This window comes from Microcaecilia unicolor, chromosome 14 (assembly GCF_901765095.1).
Source record: "Microcaecilia unicolor chromosome 14, aMicUni1.1, whole genome shotgun sequence".
Classification (NCBI taxonomy): domain Eukaryota; kingdom Metazoa; phylum Chordata; class Amphibia; order Gymnophiona; family Siphonopidae; genus Microcaecilia; species Microcaecilia unicolor.
In genome coordinates this window covers 21,208,690-21,231,426 of record NC_044044.1, presented here as the reverse complement: position 1 = coordinate 21,231,426, position 22,737 = coordinate 21,208,690, and the positions used below count along the sequence as shown (strand labels likewise).

Sequence of the window (22,737 nt, the reverse complement as noted above, 5' to 3'; positions counted from 1 at the left end):
CTGGGCTTAACACTGACCGCAGGAGTTAGCCGGGCTAACTCCCGCGGTCTGAATATCAGGCCCAGTGTGTTTTTAATTTAGTCTTGAATTTGACTAAAGAGGATTCAGATCTAATTTCCTGCGGGTAAGCTATTCCACAGACTAGGGGCCAGAAAGAAAAAAAAAGCAGAGTAGCATGTAGTTTCGTAAAAAGCCTGTTTAGGAAAAGGTAAAACAAGACAGAGTCCAGTGATCAAAGTACACAGGATGAAGTATAACGAACAATCAGAACTGTCATATAAGATGGACAACCTAAAAGCATAGTTTTACGAGCAACAAGAAGAACTGTAAACTAGGGCAGTTCAGGTGGAGCCTCTGGGATCCAATAGGAGCAAACGTTTTTTCCTGACCAGGAACAGCGCTAGCTTAACAAACCATTTACCCCCTTCAGTTTCTGACCTATCCTAACCTCTTACACTGCCTAGGACAGGAAGGGTAGCCTTCAGTGGGATTGACTAATCTGAAAAATGTCCCACCTCCTTGTAAACCCCTCGCTAGTAGGGGGACACTGCAACAACATATGTACTAAAGAGCTTTGATCATCCCTGCATCGCCTACAGAGTGGGGAAGCTGCTAGACCCATCCTGATGCATTAATTTGATCCACATAACTATGGTGGAAGAGCTTGAATTGCATTTTCTGAAGCCCAGATTCCATTGTTCCAGTGTGTAATTCTTCGAATAGGTAAACATATCATCTTTTATAATAGGTTGCCTGCATTTCCGACACCAATAGTCCACAGATTCTGCCCTCACTGTGCCCTGTACCTGTTCCCTGCACCACTTACACCACTGGGGGACAGAATTCTTCCCAATTCCTCCGCCCAACATTGAGCTCCTAATGTCTACATCTCGTTTGATTCAGTCCCCATCCCAATGCAATGACTGGATATTGAAATGACTAATGTACACATGTAGGGGACAACATTGAGCCTGCAGTGATTGGTGATTTGTTTCAACACTGGCAGCCATAAACTTTTTATACCTGGATATTCAGTTCTAGGCCATACCCAGATACCAGTTGCTGAGTATAATGTGGCTGCTGGGCCTTAGCCAGCTCCTGGCAATATTCAGACTGGTACCTGGATAACTAAGAACATAAGACTGATGGTCCATCTAGCCCAGTATCCTGATTCCAACAGTGGCTGAGCCAGGTCACAAGTATGTGGCGAGATCCAAAAAAGTAGCAGGATTCTGGAATCCCAAACAGTGGCAAGATTCCGGAATCGTAACGAATAGTAAGATTCCATGCAGAATCTCAAAGAGTAGCAACATTCCAGAACCCCAAAGAGTACCAACATTCCATGCTACCAATCCCAGGGCTAGCAGTGACTTCCCTATATCTACCTCAATAGCAGACTATGACTTTTCCTCCAGGAGCTTGTCCAAACCTTTTTTTTAAACCCAGATATACTAACCAATGATACCACATCCTCTGTCAACGAGTTCCAGAGCTTAACTAATCATTGAGTGAAAAAAGAATTGTCTCCTATTTATTTTAAAAGTATTTCCATTTACTTTCATTGAGTCTCTTCCTCTTTGTACTTTTTGAAAGAGTGAAAAATCAGTTCACTTCCACTCGTTCTACTCCAATAAGTATTTTGTAGACCTCAATCATAGTAACATAGTAACATAGTAGATGACGGCAGAAAAAGACTTGCACAGTCCATCCAGTCTGCCCAACAAGATAAACTCATATGTGCTACTTTTTGTGTAAACCTTACCTTGATTTGTATCTGCCATTTTCAGGGCACAGACAGTAGAAGTCTTGCCCTGCACTAGCCCCGCCTCCCACCAGCCCCGCCTCCCACCACCGGCTCTGCCACCCAATCTAGGCTAAGCTTCTGAGGATCCATTCCTTCTGAACAGGATTCCTTTATGTTTATCCCACGCATGTTTGAATTCCGTTACCGTTTTCATCTCCACCACCTCCCGCGGGAATTTGTGAATTACCAAAAACAGATTCTAGAATATTTTATCATCATTTTGCTTTAGTCAACACTTATCCAGGATTTTCTCTTTTTTTTTTTATTACCATCAGCTGTGGAACGAAGAACTGTAGGGCTGATACAGAAAGCTAAGGTGTATGCGACTATTAATGGAAGCACAATGCAGAAAAGGGTGCTGCACAGAAGTCGTTGTGTGGTACACAATGGCTGCACAGTATATTAAAATGGATAGTAGGCCCTTAGGTATTCCGCTGCAATGCACGGAGGTAAAGAGGGGATTTTAAAGCACTCACAATGTGAGAAATTTACCACCAGGTCTGAGGTGGCATAGAAGGATTAAATGGCATTTTTTTTTTCTTATTGGGGAACAAAAGTCCTTGCAACTTTAAAAGTCAGAACAGGAGGTAACAGCTCTGTGCACATCTCTGAACAAAATAACACCAGCACACATCTGCGCAGGAACTGGAATATCGTTCTGGACATAGTGATCAGCCCCGCAAAACGTTTATCTTAAAGAAACTTTTGTGAAGCTAATATTTATGCCCAGAACAACAGGTGCAGATGTGTGCTGACACTTCATTGTGTTCAGACACATGCACAGCAAAGCTGAGCTCACTGCACAATCTTTGTGTAGAATTGTCCAGCAGGCTTTCCCTTTTTTAGTGCACAATATCTGCACACTTGCGCACCTCATTAGATTCCTGCATTGCTGTGGTTTATTTTCTACTAATCTTACGGACCAAACCATGTGGTCATCCGAAAGTGCGCAGCTCTACTGTGTGGCTTTCCGCGTCGGCCTCATTGTAAGAGGAACCCAGGCATAGGTGCCGACTCCGTGGATGCTGCGGGCGGTCGAGCACCCCCAATATTTCACCCACCGGAAGTTCCCTTCGTCCCTCCTCCCTCCCTTCGAGTTCCAAAAGTCATCATCCTACCTCGTCGGGGTATCTCCTCTCAGCCGTTTTCCAAGCTGAAGAGCCCTAACCTCTTTAGCCTTTCCTTATATGAGAGGAGTTCCATCCCCTTAATCATTTCGGTCGCCCTTCTTTGAACCTGTTCTTATTTTTATTTTATTTTATTTTATTGCATTTGTATCCCACATTTTCCCACCTATTTGTAGGCTCAATGTGGCTTACAGAGTTTGGTTATGACATCGTCATTCCATGATATCAGTTACAATTAGTAATGATCAAAGATTAGGTAAGGGAAGAGAGAAGGATATCTTTTTTGAGATACGGCAGCCAGAGTTGTAGGATAAAAAATAGGGCAGTCATTTTGCTGTCCTAAATTTATCTGGATGTTGCCCACTGAATGTTACTACTAGCCAGGTAACTCCTGGCACTTCCCAGACAGTACCAAGGTGGTCTGCTTGAATGTTCAGTGACGCTATCAAGATAAATGCCACTGAAAGTCCAGTTATGACCCAATCAGTGGGACTTATCCATGCAGGATTTTCATGACGTCCATAGCGATTGGCTCTCAAGGTGTAACTCAGGGGTTTAGCAGTTACTGAGATTAGAACAAAAATATTCATTTGAAGTTTGATATTAAATTCAGCATATGATGTCCAGTTATGGTTGCAGGGGGCGTGGCTACTATAGGGCCAGAGCTATGGAGGGTCACTTGACCCCCCCCTAAATTTGACCCTGTATGTGAGGAGAGGCACCTTTTTCCTAGAAAAAAAAACATGGAGATATCAGATTTGTCTTAAACAGGACAGAATGACAGGGAGACAAGGGGTTAGGAAGAGAAAGATGCAGGGTGGCTGCCTCTTGAAATCTGCTTTGAAGATCACTTAGCCTAAAAGTGCTGTCTGTTTTAGTGAACAGATGTCCTCTTGGCTCTGGGCTTAATTCTGCCCTTCTCATGGGAGAAAAATATGAATCTGTATTAAGTCATTTTTTGAAGTAGTAAGATCCTCATTGTAAGAACTTTAATTAGTGTGGAGTGAGACAAGTCACAATTAACACCACTGGGGCAAATTGCCCTCTCTTTCTTTGACAAGCAGACCTCAGAAGAAAAAGACAGACCCTCAGGGTTGGACAAGGACCCTCCAGAGTCTCACCAAACCAGAGAGGCCTCCACATCTGCTGGAGTCGTGTACAGGGGACCCTAAAAGTCTACCTTTTCACGGTCATTTCAAAATACTTTCCGCTGCTCCTTGCTGCCCCTCCCCCACCCTTCTCTCTCTAGAATTTGGAAATTGATCCATAAATAAATTAAGAAATCTCACAGGCAGAAATGGCCATGTGGCAGTACAGCCAGTTGTCTGATGTAAATGTTTCATGAGTTACTGAAAGCAGGAGATTTGGAGTGTGCTCCTGGGGAAGGGGGCAGGGTAAGTTCTATAGCATAGGCTTGGCTTTCAGAAGTCTTTAAAACTCCTCTGCTTTAGCACAGCAACATTAAAAAAAACATCTATATTCCACTTATTGATCTTCTTAGGTAGATTACAGAACAACCGGAGCGTTAAAATTATTGTTTGAGTGAGTTTACGCTTTGCAAGGGAAAGGGAAAGGACTTCAGTCTTAGGGTTGAGCATTTCTACGTTCCCCCACCCCCACCCCTACTCCCACCCCCACTTTCTGTATCAGTAGCTACTCTTTAGTGAGGTTGTAAACCTTGCATAATGCAGATATGATGGCCTTCCATGCAAACATTTATGAACCCATACCAGATGAAAGAGCTGAATCCTCATAAATGGGAGATTTGGGTAAATCTGTTACCTTGAGAACCAGAAACACCAGAATCGGATAAATTTCAGTGAGGTATTTCACCTTTTCACACCCGATTCCTCCATACTGCTGTCTGGATGCATCCAAAAGAAAATTCTGTTGCACAGCTGCAAACCAGGGGTCTAGTTTGACTGCAGGAGAGAGGGCACAGATTACAGCTCCAATTGGTGGGACAAAAGCACAGCCCCTCACCATTCACTGCAGCTTTCCCAACTGCTTGACCAAATCCTCTTGCCTTCACGGACTTCTTTGTAACACCAATTGTATTATTTAACCTGGAATGGCGATGCCATGACAGGTCTTTGTAAGCCACATTGAGCCTGCAAATAGGTGGGAAAATGTGGGATACAAATGCAATAGATAAAATAATAAAGTAAAGAGCTAAACCAGAAAGACAGAGTCCAGATATCAGAACTCAGTCTAATGGTTTTATAGTCAAACAATGGGACGCTACTTCAGGTCAACAGAATTCCACGCAGCTTTCCCCAGATATTTTAAATAGCTGCATTTCATCTACCAAATCTTCAATATTCCTTAGCTTTCCTCCCACAAGGAAGTCAAGCCAGAACTTTAGTCTGATCTGTCGAGTTAATAATAGAAATAAATCAAACATAGAAGGGACTTTTGATATACCACCTTTCTGTGTTTTTTGTAACTACATTGAGTAGACTAGAGTGATGGTAATCCAGATCCAGGACCATAAGACCTTTGAAGTCAAAATGATGAAATATTTTGACACCCACCAGGCAGGACTTAACAAGATCTGGGCTTTCTATCCCACTATAAACCATAAATTCTACTGCTTTTTCACTTTCTTATCTGCCATCCATCTGTCTGTCATCCACCCAGCTCTCCCTGTTTCTCACCTAACCCCACTCCACTCTCTTCCTGTGAGACTGAAGCTTTTGTGTTTCACTTATATATTCTGATATTTGTCAACATTTGCTTATTTCCGATCTGAAGAAGAAGGGTTACCTTTGAAAAGCTAATCAAAAGATGTATTAACTGCAGAACAATGGGAAAAAATCTGGACATTATTATATAAATCCTCAAATCATCTGCTCTTACCCAATCATCATTCTACATCTTGCATAGAGCTATGTGGACCCTTACAAACTTTCCAAAATATCTAAAGAAGTCTCAATAGATTGCTGGTCTTGTAACAACCATGTAGGTACTTTAGACCACTTAATTTACCATTGTCCTATACTGGATGAGTATTGGTCTCGTATAGAGGACACTATTTCCCATATTCTAGATTTTAAGATCTCTCTAACATACAAAATCATAATCACGGGAGAATTTGGTTTAGACACGGTAATACAACCTCAAATAGCCAAATTATTACGTATATTGATTCAAGTTGCTTTAAAACTGATATGTCAAAATTGGAAGGACTTTACGAAGTTATCTTATGATATGTGGTGGAATACAGTATGTCTTTACGCTAAATATGAAAAAGCTGCTGCTGAGAAATGCGGCTCCCTTTTAGCATTCAATAAAACCTGGTCTCCTATACTCGATTACTCATCCAGTTAATATTAATTATTATAATCTATGCAAATATAAATGGGTACTAATTACATATATATATATAATGTCTTATCTCCACCTCTAACATTTAGTAATATGCTTATTCCTATAGATATACAATACCTGTAATGAAACAGAATCAGGGATCCTAGAGTTGATGTAAACACTGTCTATAATTCTTCTACAGTCAGTGTACATAATCAAACTTGTTAAACTATTATTAAGTCTCTAGTACTTAATTTCCTTCTTTTGTTATTTAAAAATTAATAAAAATGATTGGAAAAAAAAAAATATGTATTAAGTTAGTCCAATAAAAAAAGGTATCATCTTCTTTTCTTTTCTCTGTTTTATTTCTATTTATTCCCTTTAAAAGTGGACTAATGCAGCTACCGTGCCACATGACTCAACCTAGAGTAAAATTAGTAGGGATGGGCTGTCCTTTGCCGTCTTCTTTTCAGCTTGGAGAAAAGGCGGCTGAGGGCAGTGTTGCCATGTGGGCGGTTTTATAACCGCACCAATTGGCGGTTTGCCCGCAACCCTCCGCGGGAAATTTTTGCCCGACGGCGGGTTGCGGTTTTTTGGGCTCCTTTTGGGGTCGTTTGGCCGGTTAAAAGTGTTTTTTTTTCGGCCACGGGGGCGGGGTTAGTGACGTTTGGGCAGGGTTTATGACGTTTTGGGGCGGGGCCGATGACGGGGGAGGCGGGGCTGATGACGGGGGAGGCGGGGCCGGTGACGAGGGAGGCGTGGCCAATGACGGCGGGGGTGGGGTGATGACGCGGGGTGGGGGTGTCAGGGGCGGGGTTTGACTTTGGGCGGGTTTTGGGCTGGATTTGGCCTCGATTGGGTGGGAAAAAATTTTTCCACCTGGCAACCCTGGCTGAGGGGTGATATGATAGAAGTCTACAAGATAATGAGCGGAGTAGCATGGACAGATGTGAAGCGTTTGTTTATACTTTCAAACAATAATAGAACCAAGGGGCACAAGATGAAGCTAGAATATGGTAGATTTAAAACAAACAGGAGAAAGTTTTTCTTTACTCAGCGTGTAGTTGGACTCCGAAACTCGTTGCCGGAGAATGTAGTGACATCAGCTGGCCTTACGGAGTTTAAGGGGGGTTTGGACAGATTCCTGAAGGAAAAGTCCATTGAACATTATTTTTAAAAAAAAAATTTTTTTTGGGGGGGGGGGGGGTTGCCGGGTTCTTGAAGCCTGAATTGGCCGCTGTCAGAGACAGGATGCTGGGCTTGATGGACCCTTGGTCTTTTCCCAGTATGGCGGTGCTTATGTGCTTATATAGGAAACATCAAAGACATTTCGGGGTCCTTTTACAAAGCTGTGGTAGAAATTTGCCCGGGTGCACCCTTCCACTGGTCTTTCCAATGCACTAAGACTAATTTTACCACTGCCAGAAAATCGCTGATTTTCCATTTTCCGAATTAATGGCCACATGCTAATGTTACTGTTAGCACACAGCTAGTGCCAAAAATTACTGCCAGGCGGTAAGGGCACATGCACTAATCCCACACTAATCAGTTAGGGGAAGGGGAAAGGGGACTTGATATACCACCTTTCTGAGGCTTTTGCAACTACATTCAAAGCGGTTTACATATATTCAGGTACTTATTTTGTACCAGGGGCAATCGAGGGTTAAGTGACTTGCCCAGAGTCACAAGGAGCTGCAGTGGGAATCGAACTCAGTTCCGCAGGACCAAAGTCCACTGCACTAACCACTAGGCTACTCCTCCACTAAGGTGCGCTAAAAATGGCTTGCGGTAGTGTAGGCACGGGTTGTGGGTGCTCGCCGATCCACTTTTCAGCGCGCCTGTAAAAAAAAGGCCTTTCTAAAATTTTTGCCGAGAATGGACGTGCGGCAAAATCAAAATTGCCACGCGTCCATTTTGGGTCTGAGACCTTACCGCCAGCCATTGACCTAGCGGTAAAGACTCACGCGGTAAACCAGGCGGAAATGACCTACGCGTGTCAAATGCCACTTGGTGCGCGTCCGATACGCCCGACCGAAAATAAAAAGTTTCAGATGCGCGTATCGGTCGTGCGCCGAAAATGAAATTACCACAAGAGCCATGTGATAGCCGGGCAGTAACTCCATTTTGGCACGTGTTGGGTGTGCGTAGACGCTTACACGGCTTAGTAAAAGGGCCCCTTAGCTTACAGCAATGCAGATATGCTGATTAGCGCAGAAATGCCCACTTTCCACCCCCAGAAACACCCCCCTCCCAGAAAAATGTAAAAAAATATATTTTAGCATGTGGTTTGCGCACGCACGCATGCACGCACATTTATTTATTTATTACATTTGTACACCGCGCTTTCCCGCTCATCGCAGGCTCAATGCGGCTTACATAGTAACAAGAGAATACAGTCTGTAGTATCAGAATCAACAAAGGAGGTATGTGATAGGACAAATGAACAAGGAGTAAACGGATAGAAGAGGTGTGGAGGAAAGGATAGGGATAGGTAAGGAGGTTGGGCGATAAGGGAGAAGTTGGGAAAGAGCAGGGAGGGTAAGAGGTTGGTAGGAGATATTTTCTGAGTCATTGTAGTTAATAATTAGTTGAACCGGTAAATAGATTGATTGCTTATGGTTGCTTATGGGATGTCAGGTCATTTGGGTAAACCTGTTTGAATAGATGGGTTTTCAATAGTTTCCTAAAGGGAATGATAAACCCTAATGACCGAAGTGTGGTCTGGGTAGAGCATATCCAGAGGTGGGATCCCAGGTAGGGGAAGTTAGATGCATGAACTTATCGCAGAAAAGCCTCAGTGTATCCCATGGTAGGTCCTTTTAAGCTTCTAGGAAGCGCATGCTAATGTTTACCACAGTTTAGTAAAAAGAGCCCCTTGGTGTTTTTTCATTCGCTGATAAGTGCACACTCTTCCAGACAATGCCTTAGTGCACACATGTGTGAATTAGTGCGTGGCAAAGCGTTCACTATCAGAAAAAGTGCACCTGCATATGTGAACCTGTTGTGCATAAACAACACTAGGGCAGAACACAACTGTAAAAATTCTGACTGGCTTAAATAAGTGTGATCACCTAACACTCCTTTTCAAACAGGCGCATTGGCTACCCATAAAACCCTCACTCTCAGGGCGCATAACCATTAGAACAGGTAAGGCTCTGGCCAGGGCGCCAGAGATTAAGGCACCAAAATACCCAGCCTCTCACCTCACCTGGTCTACAGTTAAGCCTTTTCTCCCTCCCCCTCCTCTGTCCTGTCTCTTCCCCTTCTCTCTTCCCTTCCCTATGGTACGACACTGCTCTCTCTCACTCCCCTGCGGTCGCCGGGGTCCTGTGAGCAGGACACAGCAGAGGGAAGACTTCAGGGACAGACCGGCAACCAGTAGAAATTTACAGTACTGCGGGGGTTGAGGGTGCAGTGCCAGACTTGTAGGGAGGGTGACAGAAGAGTGGAAAGAGAGGTTTGGACTGGGAGAGGGGAGAGATGCTGAACCTGCAAGGAGGAGCAGGGAGTGGGCACAGGAAGTGATGGGGGGGGGGGGGGGTGCCGCCAATCAAGTTGGCCTTAGTGTGCTGATATCCCTTGAGCTGGTCCTGCTCACTCTGATCCATAAAATCCAGCACTTAAGTACACTGCCATACCTTTTTCACTATCTTCTTCCCTGACTCTCCATCTCACCTGCACTATTCGGTCATCTCATTGTATAGTACCTTATCATCATACCTAGGCCCTACAACTCTTTACCGTTTCTTCTAATTGTATATTACTTATCGTCTTATGTAAACCGCAGCCAACCAAGGAACGCCACTGTTGACTACAGCATCAAAGGATCCTGCAGAGACTTGATCATCCATTCTTCCTCTTCCTCTCTCTCTTTTAATAATATGGAGTTCCTTTTTCCACTCATTTCTATCCTTCTCTTTTTCATTTACTTTTGTGCTTACCCGGATTTTATTTTCTTTTTATTTGTGTATTGGAAAGAGCTCTGAAGGCCTAGTGCAGTGTAAAACATTATTAACAAAGTCTGAATCTTGAATGAAGATCAAGAATATTAGTGTTTATACACATTAACTCTTTATTTACCTGTGAAAGTACCAGCAGGGTGCTTATTGCTATTTCTGTAACTGTGCACCTAACTGACGAAGGGTCGGATTTGTTATAAGGCGCGGCAAGTAGCGTGTATTAAATTGTGCACACAACCAATTTACACACGCTACTCAATAGAGTAGTGAGCCAATCAATGACAATAATTGGCCAATAACAGCCAATTATTTTATTTTTATTTTTTTATTTTAGTAACATTTGTACCCTGCGCTTTCCCACTCATGGCAGGCTCAATGCGGCTTACATGGGGCAATGGAGGGTTAAGTGACTTGTCCAGAGTCACAAGGAGCTGCCTGTGCCTGAAGTGGGAATCAAACTCAGTTCCTCAGTTCCCCAGGACCAAAGGTCCACCACCCCTAACCACTAGGCCACTCCTCCACTGTTGCTACTATTTGAGATTCTGCATGGAATGTTGCTATTCCAACATTCCATGTAGAAGTCGGCCCTTGCAGATCACCAATGTGGCCGCGCAGGCTTCTGCTTCTGTGAGTCTGACGTCCTGCACGTATGTGCAGGACGTCAGACTCACAGAAACAGAAGCCTGCGCAGCCTTCTACATGGAATGTTGCTAGTGGAATAGCAACATTCCATGTAGAATCTCCAATAGTAGCAACATTCCATGTAGAATATCCAGTAGTAGCAACATTCCATGTAGAATCTCCAACATTCCATGTAGAATCTCCAATAGTAGCAACGTTCCATGTAGAATCTCCAATAGTATCTATTTTATTTTTGTTACATTTGTACCCTGCGCTTTCCCACTCATGGCAGGCTCAATGCAGCTTACATGGGGCAATGGAGGGTTAAGTGACTTGCCCAGAGTCACAAGGAGCTGCCTGTGCCTGAAGTGTGAATCAAACTCAGTTCCTCAGTTCCCCAGGACCAGAGTCCACCACCCAAACCACTAGGCCACTCCTCCACTCCATCATCACTAATTGGCAATAATTGGAATTTACATGCACATTTTTAAAGGCGCATTCTAAAAAGAGGTGCATGTAAATTCCAATGCATGTAGCAGAAAAGGGTGTGGGCACATTGGGGGCATTGCTCAAATTTACATACACTGTTATAGAATTTGGGGGAAACGCACCTACATTTAGGCGCGGGTATTAACACCAGGTTTTCCGTGGCGTTAATGGCCGCGCCTCAATGTAGGTGAGTTCCCTGGTCCTGTGCGCTAGTTCTAGTACACCGCACCTAACTTTAGGCGTGTTATATAGAATAGACTAGCGTGTTAATCGGACACATCTAGATTTTAGAACCAGGGCGTAGCCAGACCTCGATGGGAGGGGGGGCCAGAGTCCAAGGTGGGGGAGCCACATTTTGGCCCGCCTCCCCGCTGCTGCCCTCCCGCTGCCCCTCTTCTGCTCCTCCCCCCCACCGCCGCCCTCTCCCCCCCCCCCCCCCCCGCCACTGGAAGGTACCTTGGCTGTCAGGAGTCCCCAACCCCCCCCAGCTACAGCATTTGTCCCATGCTGGTCTCACATTGCCTGGTGCCCTGTCCTGTTTTCAGCGCCGTGGACGCTCGTTTTAATGAAACTAAGCATTTATTTATTTAATTTATTTATTGCATTTGTATCCCACATTTTCCCACCTATTTGCAGGCTCAATGTGGCTTACAGAATCCTGTTATGGCTTTGTCGTTCCAGGATGTCAGATACAGTTAGTGATGTAAAACTATTAAATGAGGGAAAGAAGAAAAGATTTAGGGCGGATAGGTATAGAAAAGTAGACTGTCATTGGCAAGGTGATTTAATAAGGTTATGGGTTTCTCTTTGGTTGTCCCTTGTTGGAAGAGATATTTCTTCAGAGATTTACGAAAGTTGGTTAGTTTTGTCAATAGTTTTCAAGGTAGTGGGTAATGCTCGAGCATGCTTGGGGTTTCATTAAACGAGCGTGCAGAGGCCCAGGCAATGTAAGACCAGTGCGGAACAAATGCCTTAGCTGGCAGGGGTTTGGAGACCCCTGCCAGCCAACCGGGGGCCCTGGAGCCAATTTTTTTGGGGGGGGCTAGACCCCCATGGCCCCCCATAGCTACGCCATTGTGTTTAACTCACATTTATAGAATAATGTCCCATAGTGCATTGCGAGCTTCCAATTGCGCACACAACTTAAAGAACACTGTGTGTTATGCATCACCCTACAGCATTTTACAGCATCTCTATAGCCTGGTGGAACTGCGGACATAGAATATCAGGTGGGCTTTGATACTGGGTTATGCTACTGTCCCCTATAATGCAACCCGGGCGTCCCAGGTTCTGTTATAGATTAGCTCCTGCCACGCACCCTGTCATTGAATTGCCTTCTAAGCTTTTTTCCCCTTAGACATAGCATGAGGGAAAGCCTTAGTAATTCACCCCCTCATCCTTTAGAAATTCCCTGTCCACACACTTAGCTGTATGCAAGGTAGCAGATTCTTTATTCAAGATTTACATATTGTTTGAGTTTGATTTACTTTTCAGAGTGAGAAATGGGCTGTTTAACGTTTAACTGTTTAACTAGCATTTGTGATTCTAAGGGGTGCAGCTCTGTTAGTCATCATTAAACTGTGACAGAAGAAGGATCTTGCTCCCTCGGGCTCTTTAGCAGAATCAGAACCAGCCTCCACTGGCCTATGGTGCATTGATCCTTCATTTCCAACCACTCAGAGAGTTTTCTGTATTTTAATAATCCCTCTCCCCTCAGCTAGCAGAGTGGTTGAAGTTGTGGTCCTCGGTCAGGTGCTGTAGTTTGTTCGGTAACCTAGTACATGTAGCCCCCCTTCCCTTCCTCCATGAGCTTCCTTCCCCTCAGAGGCATCATCCTCCATCCCAGCTGACCCAGGGTGCAGATAAGCTGACCAGGGATATAAAACCATGTCTTCTGCACGGCAGTGCCAACGAACCACAGGGCCAGACTGGATGGCAATTTCTGTAAACAGGAATTGTGGTTCCTTCATTTAGAAAAACATTGAAAAATGTTAAGGAAGTTGATCTAGCAATCAACCCAAGCTCAGAAATGATGGAGCAAGAAAGCAAGCGAGTGCGAGCATTTTCATTTTAAAAAGGATTAGCAAGAGAAACAAATCAGCACATTTAAATGTACTGTAGAAATAATCCCTGCTAACTGGGGGCTAGATGCACTAAACCCTCTAACAACCCTTTAATGAACGAAATTCCCAACCGTTGCACGCATTAAAGGCCTTTTTCCAACGAAGCAAGCAGCTAATGAAAACGGAGTAACTACCATTGTAATGTGGGCGATTCGGGATGCACTAACAATACCGACGATTACACCGAATCATTTTCCGCAACATATTTAACGTGTGGTCAGAGCAGTCGTAAAGGCCTGAGCTGTCATCTCCCCGCTGCCCCCTGTACCAGAAAAATCAAAGCTGGCATGTTTAAACATGAAAAGTGAGAAAATAAAATAAAAACACCACAAACACAGGCTCCCCGCTTTCCCCTGCATTACTAAAAAAATAAACATACCTTAAAAAAGGATCGGGAGGGGGCAAAGGCGCTCGTCAGAAGTGTCCTGTATGGACGGACTTGCCCCCCCCCCCCAGATCGCCGCTGTTCCCCGCTTCCGCCCTTCACTAAATTAAAAACTGAAAATAAAAAGTTTAACTTTAGCAGCTCCGGGCCCCCATCTCACCTGCAACTATTCTGTCATCTCATTGTATAGTGGTACCTTATCATCATACCTAGGCCCTACAACTCTTTACCTGTTTCTTCTAATTGTATATTACTTATCGTCTTATGTAAACCGCAGCCAACCAAGGAACGCCACTGTTGACTACAGCATCAAAGGATCCTACAGAGACTTGATCATCCATTCTTCCTCTTCCGATCTCTCTTTTAATAATATGGAGTTCCTTTTTCCACTCATTTCTATCCTTCTCTTTTTCATTTACTTTTGTGCTTACCCGGATTTTATTTTCTTTTTATTTGTGTATTGGAAAGAGCTCTGAAGGCCTAGGGCAGTGTAAAACATTATTAACAAAGTCTGAATCTTGAATGAAGATCAAGAATATTAGTGTTTATATTAAGTCATTGGTGAGGCCCCACCTAGAGTATTGTGTTCAGTTTTGGAGGCCGTACCTTGCGAAGGATGTAAAAAGAATTGAAGCGGTGAAAAGAAAAGCTACGAGAATGGTAAGGGATTTGCGTTACAAGACGTATGAGGAGAGACTTGATGACCTGAACATGTATACTCTGGAAGAAAGGAGAAACAGGGGTGATATGATACAGACGTTCAAATATTTGAAAAGTATTAATCCGCAAACGAACCTTTTCTGGAGATGCGAAGGAGGTAGAACGAGAGGACATGAAATGAGATTGAAGGGGGGCAGACTCAAGAAATATGTCATGAAGTATTTTTTCACAAAGAGAGTAGTGGATGCTTGGAATGCCCTCCCGCGGGAGGTGGTGGAAATGAAAACTGTAACAGAATTCAAAGACGCGTGGGACAAACATAAAGGAATCCTGTTCAGAAGGAATGGATCCTAAGGAGCTTAGCTGAGATTGGGTGGCAGAGCCGGTGGCGGGAGGCGGGGATGGTGCTGGGCAGACTTATACGGTCTGTGCCAGAGCCGGTGGTGGGAGGAGGGGCTGGTGGTTGGGAGGCGGGGATAGTGCTGGGCAGACTTATACAGTGGTGGAAATAAGTATTTGATCCCTTGCTGATTTTGTAAGTTTGCCCACTGACAAAGACATGAGCAGCCCATAATTGAAGGGTAGGTTATTGGTAACAGTGAGAGATAGCACATCACAAATTAAATCCGGAAAATCACATTGTGGAAAGTATATGAATTTATTTGCATTCTGCAGAGGGAAATAAGTATTTGATCCCCCACCAACCAGTAAGAGATCTGGCCCCTACAGACCAGGTAGATGCTCCAAATCAACTCGTTACCTGCATGACAGACAGCTGTCGGCAATGGTCACCTGTATGAAAGACACCTGTCCACAGACTCAGTGAATCAGTCAGACTCTAACCTCTACAAAATGGCCAAGAGCAAGGAGCTGTCTAAGGATGTCAGGGACAAGATCATACACCTGCACAAGGCTGGAATGGGCTACAAAACCATCAGTAAGACGCTGGGCGAGAAGGAGACAACAGTTGGTGCCATAGTAAGAAAATGGAAGAAGTACAAAATGACTGTCAATCGACAAAGATCTGGGGCTCCACGCAAAATCTCACCTCGTGGGGTATCCTTGATCATGAGGAAGGTTAGAAATCAGCCTACAACTACAAGGGGGGAACTTGTCAATGATCTCAAGGCAGCTGGACCACTGTCACCACGAAAACCATTGGTAACACATTACGACATAACGGATTGCAATCCTGCAGTGCCCGCAAGGGTCCCCTGCTCCGGAAGGCACATGTGACGGCCCGTCTGAAGTTTGCCAGTGAACACCTGGATGATGCCGAGAGTGATTGGGAGAAGGTGCTGTGGTCAGATGAGACAAAAATTGAGCTCTTTGGCATGAACTCAACTCGCCGTGTTTGGAGGAAGAGAAATGCTGCCTATGACCCAAAGAACACCGTCCCCACTGTCAAGCATGGAGGTGGAAATGTTATGTTTTGGGGGTGTTTCTCTGCTAAGGGCACAGGACTACTTCACCGCATCAATGGGAGAATGGATGGGGCCATGTACCGTACGATTCTGAGTGCCACCTCCTTCCCTCCGCCAGGGCCTTAAAAATGGGTCGTGGCTGGGTCTTCCAGCACGACAATGACCCAAAACATACAGCCAAGGCAACAAAGGAGTGGCTCAGGAAGAAGCACATTAGGGTCATGGAGTGGCCTAGCCAGTCACCAGACTTAATCCCATTGAAAACTTATGGAGGGAGCTGAAGCTGCGAGTTGCCAAGCGACAGCCCAGAACTCTTAATGATTTAGAGATGATCTGCAAAGAGGAGTGGACCAAAATTCCTCCTGACATGTGTGCAAACCTCATCATCAACTACAGAAGACGTCTGACCGCTGTGCTTGCCAACAAGGGTTTTGCCACCAAGTATTAGGTCTTGTTTGCCAGAGGGATTAAATACTTATTTCCCTCTGCAGAATGCAAATAAATTCATATACTTTCCACAATGTGATTTTCCGGATTTAATTTGTGATGTGCTATCTCTCACTGTTACCAATAACCTACCCTTCAATTATGGGCTGCTCATGTCTTTGTCAGTGGGCAAACTTACAAAATCAGCAAGGGATCAAATACTTATTTCCACCACTGTACGGTCTGTGCCAGAGCCGGTGGTGGGAGGAGGGGCTGGTGGTTGGGAGGCGGGGATAGTGCTGGGCTGGGATAGTACACGGTCTGTGCCCTGAAAAGGACAGGTACAAATCAAGGTAAGGTATACACAAAAAGTAGCACATATGAGTTTATCTTGTTGGGCAGACTGGATGGACCATGCAGGTCTTTTTCTGCTGTCATCTACTATGTTACTATGTTAGTGTTTATACACATTAACTCTTTATTTACCTGTGAAAGTACCAGCAGGGTGCTTATTGCTATTTCTGTAACTGTGCACCTAACTGACGAAGGGTCGGATTTGTTATAAGGCGCGGCGAGTAGCGTGTATTAAATTGTGCACACAACCAATTTACACACGCCGGGCCCCCCTCCCTTACTGTGTTGATTTTCTTCTTTTCCCAACACTGCTTCGCCTCTCGTCACCCGCCGTTCCCCCCCTCCAAAGGACCCCCCTCCGCCTTAACCGCCCGTGCAGCGCCTCTCACCTTTGTGTGAAGGCGTTGCACGAGATGAAACAACGGATCGTCGCTCCCTTCTGCCTCCCACCGACGTCTCTCTCCTTCTTCCTTGTGCACGCCCTCCTCTGACGTAGGAAACTTACGTCAGAGGAGGGCGTGCACATGAGGAAGAAGGAGAGAGACGTCAGTGGAGGCAGAAGGGAGCGACGATCCGTTGTTTCATCTCGTGCAGCACCTTCACACAAAGGTGAGAGGCGCTGCACGGCCGGTAAGGCGGAGGGGGGGTCCTTTGGAGGGGGGAACGGCGGCAATGAACTCGGGGGGGGGGGGCAGAGCAATGGCGGAGGATGGCGGGAGGCGGAGCAGTGCTGGGAAAAGAAGAACAACACAGGAAGGGAGGGGGGCCCGGCGTTGCTAAGGTTTAGCTTTTAATTCAGTTTTAATTTAGTGAAAGGGCGGAAACGGGGAACAGCGGGCGATCTGGGGGGGGGGGGCAAGGCCGTCCATACAGGACCCTTCTGACAAGCGCCTTTGCCCCCTCCTGATCCTTTTTTAAGGTATGTTTATTTTTTCAGTGATGCAGCGGGGAGCGGGGAGCCACGTGTTTGTGGGGGTTTTGTTGTTGTTGTTCTGACGGTTCGTGGCATGCGCAGAGCAGCCAGCATAACGCTTGGCTGCTCTGTGCATGATTTATGGGCCGATTACCAACCAGAATTACGAATCATTGATACATTGTACTTTTTAAATCCGTACCGAACTTGTGCAACTTGTTTTTTTTGAGCATTGTTCGTTTTTTAAAATTCGGTTTGGACTTTAACGTTTGTAATTTTTTTTTACGTATGGTTGATGCATCTGGGCCTGGGTATCCACAGCCAGTTAGGAATGTGTACTGTCTGATTCTATTACACATAGACTTCCCTTCCCTCCTCCCCCTTCCCCAATTGGGCTGAACCCTAAAGGATATGCTCCTCAAAGGCACTTGGGGGGTGGATTTGGAAAGGGTGAGGAAGGGAACAGAGAAACTGCTTCAGTTTCAACACCATAGAAATCAAAACATTTCAGTTAAAATTCATAGATAATCTAGGGAAAAAGTTATTATTTGGGGGGGAATCAAATCATTCTGTTCATCCTTGTCTCCCCCCCCACCCCCTTTTCTCTCACCCTCTGGTTACCTTTTTAATCTCTCACATTCTTTTTGTCTTTCTCTCTCCTCCACTTCCTTACCTTTATTTATCTCTCAGTATTCTCTCTGGCTCCCATTACATTTTCACTTTTTCTTTGTTCTTTCTCTTTTTAATCTCTCTTCTTTTGTGTTTTCTCACTCCCACCCCCTTACCTTCATCCATCTGTGTCTTTTCTCTTTTCCTCCCATTATCTTTTACTATCTTTCTCTTTTTTTGTCTTCTCTCCTTACCTTTTTAATCTCTTGTTTATGTTTTCTCTTTTCCATTCTCTTAACTGTACCCACCCCTCTCTTTTTCTCTCTTCTTCCTGTTATCCTTTCCTCCCCCCTCCCCCATCATTTCTCTCTCTTCCTTCTTTTACATTTTGTTCTCTCTCTCTTTCCTTGTCTCTCCCCCTCTCTGTATACCTTCTCTTTCCCATTACCTATTCCTCTCTCTCTCTGCATTTCTCCTTCGTTAGCTGTTTTTCTTTCGTTGCTCATTTTAGTCCCCCTTCCCCAGTCACGTTTTGTTTTTTCATTCACTTTTTCTTCTCCCTTTCATCTTCTCCTGCCTCCTACTTCCCTCTTCCCTTTCCGTCCCTTGGAGCTGTTAAGATTTCTCAGCTTTTCCTCTCCCTGCCAATAGTGAAACAGGATCCGTTATCCAAAAGTTGAGCTGCAGAAAAGAGAAGCCGATCTGTTCCTGGGCAGCGGAGCGGATCCTACAGGAATATCAAGCTACCATAACCATGCCCAGGTGTGACTCCGGGGTCTGGGAAGGGGGGGCAACATCCATGACTGCACTTCTTCTTCTCCCCCCCCCCCCCCCCCCACCCCCTTCCCACCATATCCACGAAGACTGGAAACTTAGAGAATAAAACCTCTGCATAACACACTAAGCCCCCATCCCCCCACCCCAAAGTTTCTGATTCATACCAAAAATACAGATCATGGCCAATGGTAAAGACCTTTACAAGAACTGCCGTACTGGGGGGTCAAAACAAAGTTGCAATTTTCTCTCCCCCCCCCCCCCCCCCAAAAGCGAAAGTCGCTCACCTGATGGGTTGAGGGGAGGTTGCAAATGACAACTCTTTTGTCTCTATCTTCAAAGTCTCTTGAAGTCTCCAGGGAAGTGACGACGATCTTGCGGTGCTGAGAAAGGACTGTGAAATACTTAAGTGCCCAGAAGACGGGTCATCTCTAGTCTCCACTTCCCCGGATCTCCTCCCACTTCTGTCTTTGTTCCTCCCTCTTGTCTTTTCTCTCACACTCTGCCTCGTTCCCTTGTTCTCCCCTGTCTCTTTCCTCTTCTTTGAGCTCCCCTCCACCCTTTTCTTCCCTCTTTTGCACTCTCCCCCCCCCTCCCCCCCTCTCTCTTCTGTTCTTCAGTCCACATACCCAACTCCGTGCTGGGATATTACATCTGTCCCCGGATTCCTTCATAACAAAAAGCCAATTGACTGAGAGCTCTGCACTCTGTGATCCACCCCAGGAGACCACACTGAAGGGCTGGGCAGAAGGAGGAGAGAGCCAGAGAGACCCGGAGGAGTGAAGGAATACAAAATGCTTGGACCCAGCAGCTCTTAAGAGGACAGTGTTTTCCCTGCCTTCAAGGGTTACACGTGCAAGTTGGCCCATGCCCGGAATGAATCATTCTTATTTCGTTCCTTTATCACATTGTTATTGTTGATTGCTTTTCATTACCCTTGTTCTTAAATACCTGAATTGTACTGTTTATCCATTTTTCTACCAATTTATATTGCCTATTCTTCTATTTTAACTGGAATATTACTGTGCATTTCTTATTCCGGAAATGGCGATCGCCGCTACGGTATTTGTAAAGCCACATTGAGCCTGCAAAGAGGTGGGAAAATGTGGGATTTCCTCCTGCAATACAAATGACCCTTCCCTGGACCAATGACGGAGTTGGGTCAGTATTAGGGGGTGCTCCTATGACAAGGGGATATTATTAGTATTATTATGACTTTTGTATCCCACATTATCCCGAACAAGCTGAGGTTCAATGTGGCTTCCATGCAAGAAAAACATCAAAAAGAGAATACAGTCAGATAATTACTTGTAATATTTTAACATTTTAGGAATAATTGTGTGTCATCAAGCAAGGCTAGATTATTGGTTAATGTTGAAACATATAAGGCAAATGGCAACATTAGTTTATTGCTCAATATAACTTGTTTCTGTGGTTACAATCAAAGCAATTTATGTGTTACGTGCAGGTGCTTGTTGCCTTGGGCAGTGGGGGGTTGGGTGGCTTTCTTGGGGGCACAGGATGCTATGGTGGAGGTTGAGCCCACTACCGCTGCTTTTCAGTCCACTGCACTAGCCACTGGGCTACGCCTCCACCTACCCTTCTCTCACTGCAACTCACCTATGTCCACGTCAGTCTTGCTGTGCATTGCTTTGGGAGGAGTGGCCTAGTGTTGGACTTTTGTCCTGGGGAACCGAGGAACTGAGTTCGCTTCCCAGCACAGGCAGCTCCTTGTGACTCTGGGCAAGTCACTTAACCCTCCATTGCCTGCTCGCATTGAGCCTGCCATGAGTGGGAAAGCGCGGGGTACAAATGTAATAAAAATAAATACATTTCTTCAAAAAGGGTGGTAAATAAATCCAATAAATAAAATAAATAGATAAGTATTTCCATGTCAAAAGACATTGTTTGAACCAGTTTTGGATAGCTTCCTAAAAGAAAAGTCCATAAGCCATTATTAAAATGGACTTGGGAAATTCCACTGCTTATTTCTGGGATCAGCATCATAAAATGTTTTGTACTTTTTGGGGATCTTGCCAGGCACTTGTGACCTGGATGGGCCACTGTTGGAAACAGGATACTGGGCTTGATGGACCTTTGGTCTGTCCCAGTATGGCAACATTTATGTACTTGGGATTCTGAATGGAATCTTGCTACTCTTTGGGGTTCTACATGGAATGTTGCTACACTTTGAAATTCTGCATGGAATGTTGTTCTTTAGAATTCTAGAATCTTGCTACTCTTTGGGGTTCTACATTGAATGTTGCTACTCTTTGGGTTTCTGCCAAGTACTTGTGACCTGAATTGGCCACTGTTTGAAACAGGATGCTGGGCTTGATGGACCTTCGGTCTGTCCTAGTATGGCAACACTTATGTACTTACTAGTAAAAGAGGCCCGTTTCAGAGCAAATGAAACGGGCACTAGCAAGGTTTTCATCGCCAACACCCCCCTCTCCCTCCCTGGCCAACCCCTTCGTTATTCTTCCATTGCTCCGCCCCCAACGTCATGACGTTTGACGCGAGGACGGGGCCAGAGCGATTTCCCACCCCCCGCCTCCCTGCCTCACTCCCTGCCAACCCCTTCGTTGTTCTGCCATTGCTCTGCCCTCGAGGGCGGGGCCCGGAGTGATTTCGCACCCCCCACCTCCCTACCTCCCCTGCCAACCCCTTCGTTGTTCTGCCATTGCTCCGCCCTCCAGGGCGGGGCCGGAGCGCACCCCCCGCCTCCCTGCCTCCCCTGTCAACCCCTTCGTTGTTCTGCCATTGCTCCGCCCTCGAGGGCGGGGCCCGGAGCGATTTTGGTGGCTTCACCACCACGAACCTTCGAACCTTTTTGAAGGAAGTCATGGCTTGGCTTCACTGACGTCAATGTCCTCAGAATGTTGAGGGTGAGTTTTATTATAGTAGATGTACTTAGGATTCTGAATGGAATCTTGCTACTCTTTGGGGTTCCACATGGAATGTTGCTACACTTTGAAATTTTGCATGAGATCTTGTTTAGAATTCTAGAATCTTGCTACTCTTTGGGGTTCTACATGGAATCTTGCTACTCTTTGGGTTTCTGCCAAGTACTTGTGACCTGGATTAGCCACTGTTGGAAACAGGATGCTGGGCTTGATGGACCTTCGGTCTGTCCCAGTGCTTATGTACAGTTCTGGTTTTGTGCTGTGGTATGCCAATGTTTGTAGCTCTGATTTTTCCCATAAAATTTAGAACTACATGTCCCAGAATATACTGGGGCAAAACCAGGAGTAGAGAAGCCTCTGCCTTCTGACATGGAAGAAGGGGGGTTTAAGAGGGTGAAACGGTGTGTGTGTGTGTGTGTGTGTGTGTGTGTGTGTGTGTGTGTGTGTGCGAGAGAGAGGAGGGTGGTCTTCCTTAGACAAATCTGGGGGGGGGGGGGGAGGCAGCTCTGTTTGCCTCCGTAAGGTAGTATGCCCCAACCTGGAGGTGCATCTAACCCCACAAAACTATACGCTACGTGTTTACTACAGATAACCTGAAAACCAGGCCAGGGAGGCTGGAAACCACAGGCTGATACAAAGGTATTAGGCACCCTAGACCCCTCTCAATTAACTTTATATTCCTGGCATTCCCCTCTCCCCCCTCTTCTGCATTTTGATAATTAAACTCAAGAATTATGATCATTCCAACACCATTGTTACCAGAACAGTCCTGTGAAAACACATATATTGGACGTCATACTTTAAAATATTAAACGTTGTTTTGTAAATATGCACATAATCCCCCTACCTCGATA

The 22,737-nt window shown here is 45.3% G+C and overlaps 1 protein-coding gene across 2 annotated transcripts in view; it reads right to left on the bottom strand.

Moving 5' to 3' along the window:
* GAL3ST4 (galactose-3-O-sulfotransferase 4) overlaps nt 1-19,352 on the bottom strand; it is a 55,949-nt gene extending 36,597 nt beyond the window's left edge. For both annotated transcript variants that reach the window (XM_030188293.1, XM_030188295.1), the window contains exon 1: nt 19,265-19,352. The gene's annotated coding sequence lies outside the window, so the exon portion shown is untranslated. The remainder of the gene's footprint in view (nt 1-19,264) is intronic.
* Between the last annotated feature and the right edge of the window lie 3,385 nt (nt 19,353-22,737).